The sequence below is a fragment of the Panthera uncia genome (genome assembly GCF_023721935.1).
Source record: "Panthera uncia isolate 11264 chromosome C1 unlocalized genomic scaffold, Puncia_PCG_1.0 HiC_scaffold_3, whole genome shotgun sequence".
Lineage (NCBI taxonomy): Eukaryota > Metazoa > Chordata > Mammalia > Carnivora > Felidae > Panthera > Panthera uncia.
In genome coordinates, this window is record NW_026057584.1 from 61,331,573 (window position 1) to 61,340,260 (window position 8,688).

Here is an 8,688-nt window from a genome sequence, read left to right on the forward strand (position 1 = left end):
CTACATAATCAATTCTAAGCAAACAGGGACTGGGGGTTGGGGGGGAGTATTGGTGATGGATTGCAATTATCCCTATTTAAAGTATACAATTAAGCATAAGCGTAAGCAAGTTTGTGAATATAACTGTTCTATGAAGATCAGTAAGTTTCTGTATCAGATGATATTATTTTTTGAACATAATTACCTATTTATTTACTTATTAGTATTTATCCTCATTAGAAGCTTCTAGCATACCAAAAAGGATACTAAGATGTGTTAAAATGGCTCAGATACAATAGACACTCCACAAATACTGATTTGTTTTGTTTTTTCCTTGCGTTAACTTTTCTGTACCTCAGGTGAGTTTTACCTTAACTCTTTTTAAAAGTTTCTTTCTTTAAAAAAAAAAAAACACATTTTTTTTCTTTAAGATAATATGTGATTGTTAGAGAAAGTATATGACTTTATAATGAAAAAAAGTGAAATAACCTCATCACTCAAACACAACCATCTTTTTAGCCTTTTTATTAATTTTTTCCCAGATTTTCTCCCCACTTCATGTATAGGGCTTAAATAAAAAGTTTTTAGTATTGGACAGATATTGTACATCAATGTTCATAGCAACATTATTCACAATAGCCAAAAGGTGTACCCAACCCAAGTGTCTATTAATGGATGAATGGATAAACAAAATGTGATATATGCACACAATGGAATATTACTTAGCCATAACAAGGAACAAAGCATTGATACGTACTATGATACCAGTGAACTTGAAGACATTATGCTAAGTGAAATAAGTCACAAAAAGGACAAATATTGTAAAATTCCACTTACATGTGTTACCTAGAATAGTCAAATTCATAGTGATAGAAAGTAGAACAACAAAGTGATAGAAAGTTGCCAGGGGCTGGAGGGAAGGGGAATAGAAGTTATTGTTTAATGGGTATAGGGTTTCAGTCTGAGAAAATGAAATAGTTCTTGAGATGGATGGTGATGATGATATCACAACAATATGAAATTACTAAATGCTACTGAACTATACACTTAAAAATGGTTAAAATGGTAGGGGTGCCTGGGTGGCTCTGTCAGTTAAGCATCCGACTTTTGGTTTTGGCTCAGATCATGGTCTCACAGTTCATGAGTTTCAGCCCTTGGTTGGGCTCTGTGCTGACGGTGTGGAGCCTGCTTGGGATTCTCTCTCTCTCTCTCTCTCTCTCTCTCTCTTTTTCTCTCTCTCTGTCCCTCCCCTGCTTGTGCTGTCTCTCTCTCAAAATAAATAAATAAACTTAAAAAATGGTTAAAATGGTAAATTGTATGTTATGAATATTTTACCACAATAAAAAAGTGATGCATGCCCATGGAAAAAAAAAGAGGATAAATAAAAAATGTAAATTGAAAAATAAACTCTTCTTACCTACCTCCCCTCCTCAGCTGCACAATACAGAAATTAACCATTCAAACCAGTTTCATGCAGGCATACCTTGGAGAAATTGAGGGCTCAGTTCCAGACCACTGCAATAAAGCAAATATCATAATAAAGCAAGTGAAATGAATTTTTTGGCTTTCTGGTGCATATAAAAGTTATGTTTAGGGGCGCCTGGGTGGCTCAGTCGGTTGAGCGTCCGACTTCAGCTCAGGTCACGATCTCGCGGTCCGTGAGTTCGAGCCCCGTGTCAGGCTCTGGGCTGATGGCTCAGAGCCTGGAGCCTGCTTCCGATTCTGTGTCTCCCTCTCTCTCTGCCCCTCCCCCGTTCATGCTCTTCTCTCTCTGTCTCAAAAATTAATAAATGTTAAAAAAAAAGTTATGTTTACATGATACTGTAGTCTATTGAGTGTTTGTGACCATTATGTCTAAAAAAATCTAAAGTACATACCTTAATTTAAAAACATCTTGTCAAAAAAATGCTAACCATCATCTGAACTTTCAGTGAATCATAATCTTTTGGCTGGTGGAGGTTCCTGCCTGGATGTTGGTGGCTGCTAACTAATGAGGGTTGTGGTTGGTGAAGGTTGGGGTGGCTGTGCCAGTTTCTTAAAATAAAACAACAATGAAATTTGCTGCATCAGTTGACTCTTCCTTTCATGGACGACTTCTCCATAGAATGCAATGCTGTTCAATAGCATTTTACCCAAAGCAGAACTTCTTTCAAAACTGAAGTCAATCTTCTCAAGCCCTGCCACTGCTTTGTCAACTAAGTTTATGTAATACTCTAAATCCTTGGTTATCATTTCAATAATCTTCACAGCATCTTCACCAGGAGTAGATTCTATCTCAAGATATCACTTTCTTTGCTCATCCATAAGAAGCAACTCCTCATGTGTCCAAGTTTTATCATGAGATTGTGGCAATGCAGTCACATCTTCAGGCTTCACTTCTAGTTCTAGTCCTCTTGCTATTTCCACCACATCTGCAATTACTGCCTCTACTGAGTCTTGAACCCCTCAAAGTCATTCAAAAATTTTTTTGCTGGTGGAGGTTCCTGCCTGGATGTGGGTTGGAATCAACTTCTAACTCCTGTCAATATTGATGTTTTTACCTCTTCTCATGAATCACACATGTTCTTAATGACATCTAGAATGCTGAATCCTTTCCAGAAGGTTTTCAGTTTACTTTGCCCAGATCCATCAGAGAGGAATCACTATGTATGGCAACTATAGTCTTATAAAAATGTATTTCTTATATGATAAGACTTGAAATTTAAAATTCCTCTTTGATCCTTGGGCTGCAGAAAGGATATGTTAGCAGGCATGAAAACAACATTAATCTCATTATACATCTCCATCAGAGCTCTTGGGTAACCCAGCGCATTGTCAATGAGCAATAATATTTTGAAAGGATTTTTTTTTTCCCTAAGCAGTAGGTTTCAATAGTAGGCTTAAAATATTCAGCAAGCCGTATTGTAAACAGATGTGCTGTCATTCAGGCTTTATTGTTCCATTTATAGAGCATAGAGTAGATTTAGTACAATTCTTAAAAGGCCTTTATTTTTTTCAAGTTTTAATTCAAATTCCAATTATTTAACATGCAGTGTAACATTAGTTTCAGGTGTAGATTTTAGTGATTCAACACTTACATACAACACCCAGTGCTCATCACAACATGTGCCCTCCTATCCCATCACCTATTTAACCCATTCTCCCACCTACCTCCTCTCTGGTAACCATCAGTTTGTTCTCTATAGATAAGAGTCTGTTTTTTGGTTTTCCTCTTTTATTTCCTCCTATGTTCGTTTTGTTTCTTAAATTCCACATATGAGTGAAATCATATGGTATTTGTCTTTCTCTGACTTATTTTGCTTAGCATAATACCCTCTAGCTCCATCCACATCATTGCAAATGACAAGATTTCATTCTTTTTGATGGCTAATACCACATCTTCTTTATCCATTCATCAGTTGATGGTCATTGGGACTCTTTCCACAATTTGGCTATTGTTGATAATGCTGCTATAAACATTAGGGTACATGTATTCAAATCTATATTTTTGTATCCTTTGGATAAATACCTAGTAGTGCAATTGCTGGGTCATTGGCTAGTTCTATTTTTAACTTTTTGAGGAAACTCCATATGGTTTTCCACAGTGGCTGCACCAGTTTGCATTCCCACCAACAGTGTAAGGGAGTTCCCCTTTCTCTGCATCCTTGCCAAGTAAGCGCCCTTAGATTTTCAGAATGGTGCATGAGCATTGGCTTCAAATTTAAGTCATTAGCTTCATTACCCTGTATTAAGAGATCAGCCTGTCCTTTGAAGCTTTGACGCCAGGCATTGCGTTCTCTCTAGCTATGAAAGTCCTATGTGGCATCTTCTTCCAATAGAAGGTTGTTTTGTTTATGTTGAAAATCTGCTTAGTGTAGCCATCTTCATTCATGTCTTAGCCAGATCTTCTGGATAACTTGCTGCAGCTTCTACATCAGTACTTGCTGCCTCACCTTACACTTTTATGCTGTGGAGATATATGCTCCTTTTATGCTACTCCTTTCCTTAAACTTCGTGAACCAACTCTGCTAGCTTCCAACTTTTTTCCTGCAGCTTCCGCACCTCTCTCAGCCTTCATAGAATTGAAGAGTGTTAAGGCTTTGCTCTGAATTAGGCTTTGACTTAAGGGAATGTTGTGGCTGGTTTGATCTTCTATCCAGACCACTAAAACTTTCCCCGTATCAACAAGGCTGTTGCCTTTCTTATCATTTGTATGTTCACTGAAGTAGCCCTTTCAATTTAAGAACTTTTCCTTTCCATTCCCAACTTGGCTAACTTGCAAGAGACCAGCCTGTCTTTGCTTTCAACGTGCCTTCCTTATTAAGCTTAGTCATTTCTAGCTTTCGATTTTAAGTGAAAGACATGTGACTCTTCTTTTCACTTAAACATTTAGAGGCCAATGTCGGGATATTAATTGGTTTAGTTTCAACATTATTGTATCTCAGGGAATAGGGAGTCCTGAGGACAGGGAGAGAGATAGCAGGGTGGGTTGGTAGAGCACATTTATCAGTTAAGTTCTCTGTCTTATATGGGCACAATTCATGGCACCGCAAAATAATTACAATAGTGATACCAAGCATCACTGACCACAGGTCACTGTAACAAATATAATAATAACGAAATAGTTTTAAATATTGTGAGAATTACCAAAATGGCACCAATACACTTGTTCAGTGCAGGGTTGCCACAAAACTATAATTTGTAAAACATGCAGTATCTGCAAAGTGCAATAAAGCAAAGCACAATAAAATGAGGTATGCGTGTATTTCTATTTTACACATACTGTTAACTGGCACAAAAACCCACCAATTCCCCTTCCTTGGCTTTGAGTGGCCATCCTGAGGGTAACCTAAAGAGTCCAGTTTGGCTTACAGTCTTAGAGGATGTTGTCAGTCATCATGCTTGCTATCCTGTGGCAGGTACATTGGGTAGGACTCGCTCAGCTGCAAGTTGTAGGAAATCTGAAACAAATAGGCTTAAATGGTAAGAAAATATATTGTCTTACGTAGGATATTTAGAGATAGGGCAGGTATTAAACCAGCGTTGGTCAACTGAGTCAGTTAAAATGCCATCGAGGACTAGGTTCTTTTTTCTCTCTGCTCCACTGTCTTTAGTATAAAAACTCATAGCACCAAGATGGCTGCCAGTAGCCATGAGGCTACACACTTTCTTGTCCATTTCTAAGTCCTGCTCTTGTTTTATTAGCTGAGACTGGTAGAATTCTGTGCGTGTCTAGTAATAACTAGTAGCAAAGGGATGCTGGTCAAAGGGTACAGAGTTTCAACTATGCAAGATGAATAAACTCTGGAGATCTAATGCACAGCACAGTGATAATAGTTAACAATACTTACTGTATACTTGAAATTTGCTATGATGATAGATTATAAATCTTCTCAACACACACACACATTGGTAACTATGTAGAGGTGATGGATATGTTAACAAGCCTGATTGTGGTGATAATTTCACAATATATATAAAATCATCAGGCTGTATACCTTAAAAAATATATATATAATTTTTATATGTCAGTGATGTCTCATAAAAGCTGTTTTTAAAAACCTAATAGCAGGGTGCCTGGGTAGCTCAGTTGGTTGAGCACCCGACTCTTAAATTCAGCTCAGGTCATGATCCCAGGGTCATGGGATTGAGGCCTGTGTTGGGCTCTGTGCTGAGTGTGGCACCTGCTTGGTATTCTCTCTCTCTCTCTCTGTCCTTCTCCCCTGCTTGCTCACTCACACTCTCTCTGAAATAAAACAAAAATATTAAAAAACCTAATAGCAAGGAGGATGGGAGTACCATGATTAGCTTAGACGTATCATCTAGGTTGGAATGGACGTAGGAGAAACCAGCCACAATGTCTGCTACAGGCTATCTCCTGGTTCAAAGGGTACATTTTGAGCAAGACCATGCAAGCCAATCTCATCTCCCAGTGCTTCACTTCACAAGTCCCTCCAAGTTCTGCATACTCCCCATGTCCCATTATAACTCATATCCCATGGCAGCTGGGGAGTTTATTAGGAAAGCCAACCAGAGAGATCTTTGCCCTCCTTAGTCTGGCCTTGGCAGCCTCATCCTCCCTCCCTCCCTCCCTCCCTCCCTCCTGTGAACTCTCAGTACTTCATGATATAAGACACTTGCCCAGAACCCAAAAACATTTCCAATAGATCTAGGCTTTCCTTCACATCTGGCACTAGGAGTTATGTTCAAGGGTTCACCCTTGTCAAACTTCAGTATTTTAGGCAAATACCAAAATTATATGTATTTTACATGTCAACCAGGATAAAATTAAAGGAAAAAAACCCGCACTTCAATGAAAGGGAATGCAGGTTATCACCCCGCTTCATATATAAAGAACTGTAGGATAACTGAAGGCTTTATAAAGACAAATACTGGAGAACAAAGGAGAGGCAACTCTAAGAGGCAACTCTGAGCAGTCCAAACAGAGCCAACTACCTCAAACTAAGGTTATGTTACATGCATTTTCTGAGTATTAGGCTTCACTTCACAAACTATCTCCCCTTCTGCAATCTGTTTCTCTCTCCTGACCTCTTAGGGAGGACAGCACAGGGGTGAAGGGTAGGGCAGCATTAGACTGAACCTGAATTGGAATACCTTGCCCTCTTCTCCCTCTTTGTGGCTCTCTCACAAAGAAGGGCAAACGAGAAGGGCCATTCTGCCAGCAGTGAGTGAGTGACCAGAGAATACACCATCAACATTCACAAGTGCATCATCCATGGAACAGGTTTCAAGAGGTGTGCTCCTCAGGCACTCACAGAGATCTGGAAATTTGCCATGAGGGAGATGGTAACTCCGGATACGCTCGTTGACACCAGGCTCAACAAAGAGGTCTGGGCCAAAGCAACAGCAAATGTCCCAGAAAGGAGTATACTATATGTGTGTGCAGTTGTCCAGAAAATGTAATGAGGATGAAGATTTACCAAGTAAGTTCTATATACATTAGATACTTATACACCTATCACCACTTTCAAAAACCTACAGTCAGTGTGGATAAGAGCGGACCAGATGGTCAAATAGTTATGAAACCACAACACACACCAAAAAGACCTAGATTTGCCTCTGCTAATTCCCAGGTATGTGCTCTTTAGACAGTTACTCTCAATTTCTCTAGACCTCAGTTACTTTATATGTAAATGGGGATACTAATATCCACCCCACGCAGGTGCTATGAAGACTGAAAACATGAACATATGGAATGCTTAGTACAGTACCTAATGCATAATAGGCTATCAGTACATGTAATTATCATCCTTTCTACTAAACATGCTCATCTTAAACATTTAAAAAATTGTATTCCTTTTCCCTTATGTCTTCCAACAATACTTCATCTTCCTTCATAATCAAAGTCCTTGGTTTCCTTTTCCTCATCTCCAGTGCACTCAAGCTCACTGAAATAGGTCTCTCCCCACCCCACTCAACTGACAGTGCTCTCCCTAATGTCATCAACCCCCTCTTTGTTGCTATCCAACACCCTTTTCAGTTCTCATCTTGTCTTCTTTATAACTTTTAGCCAAGCAGACCTTTCCAGACCTTGTAGCCCTCCTGGGTTTCTGTGGTAGTTCTCATCATCACTTAGGATGCCTTTGGCAGCAGATTCAAGAAACCTCAATCCAAACCAGTTGAAATGATAAGAAAGCCGTCTCAACAGAAAATGCAAACTGAGGGCTGGCTTCCAGAGCAGTTGATATTGTGGCTGAACATCACCAGAAATCTAGGTGCTTTTTGCTGTAGCATCCACAGCATCAGCTTCATCCTAAGATTTGGCCCTCTCATCATCATAAAGTGGCTGCCAGCAGAAAGTAGGGCAGCGTGCTTCCTGGTTCTTAACCAGAGGAATGGAGACATCTCTCCTCCCAATCATGAAATAAAGTCCTTGATCTTGTTGGGCCAATGTGGGTCACATGTACCCCTTTGGAAGAGTTTGGAACAGTAACGGTCACCAGAGAAATGCCATGTACTGTTGGCTGAGGGTGTCTTTCCTGAGCCCCATGGCTATGTGTGTGGGGAGTGAATATCCGACAGAAGCAGGGCTCTCTTAGCAAAGATGTAGAGGGATAGCTGCTGAGTGGGCAACCAACGGTATCCACTATATTCATTTTCCCGATTTTCCTCCTGGCTGTTCTTGTCTCCTTTGTGCACTTCTCTTTCTTGGACTACCTCTTAGGTGTTATCACTTAAGACCATTTTTTAATGTTTTTTTTTTTTTTCAACATTTTTTATTCATTTTTGGGACAGAGAGAGACAGAGCATGAACGGGGGAGGGGCAGAGAGAGAGGGAGACACAGAATCGGAAACAGGCTCCAGGCTCCGGGCCATCAGCCCAGAGCCCGACGCGGGGCTCGAACTCACGGACCGCGAGATCTGACCTGGCTGAAGTCGGACGCTTAACCGACTGCGCCACCCAGGCGCCCCTTTAATGTTTATTTTTGAGAAAGACACAGAATGCGAGTGGGTTGGGGCAGAGAGAGAGGGAGGCACAGAATCTGAAGCAGGCTCCAGGCTCTGAGCTGTCAGCACAGAGCCCGATGCGGGGCTCGAACTCACGAGCTGTGAGATCGTGACCTGAGCTGAAGTCAGATGCTCAACCGACTGAGCCACCCAGGCACCCCCTCATTTAAGACCATTTTATTTTCAGTCCTCTTCTATTCAGACTACACTTTCCCTGTGAGCCACGACTTCCTTACCTTTAACTACTGTCTCTAATTAAAG

General features: G+C 40.4%; 1 long non-coding RNA gene across 1 annotated transcript; it reads right to left on the minus strand.

Annotated features, from left to right (window-relative positions):
• Positions 1 to 498: 498 nt before the first annotated feature.
• On the minus strand, positions 499 to 7,856 carry LOC125911847 (uncharacterized). Its single transcript, XR_007454483.1, has 3 exons — positions 7,510 to 7,856; positions 4,831 to 4,919; positions 499 to 1,494 (listed from the first exon to the last, which is right to left on the minus strand). It is a non-coding gene; the product is annotated as an uncharacterized LOC125911847 (long non-coding RNA).
• Positions 7,857 to 8,688: the final 832 nt, after the last annotated feature.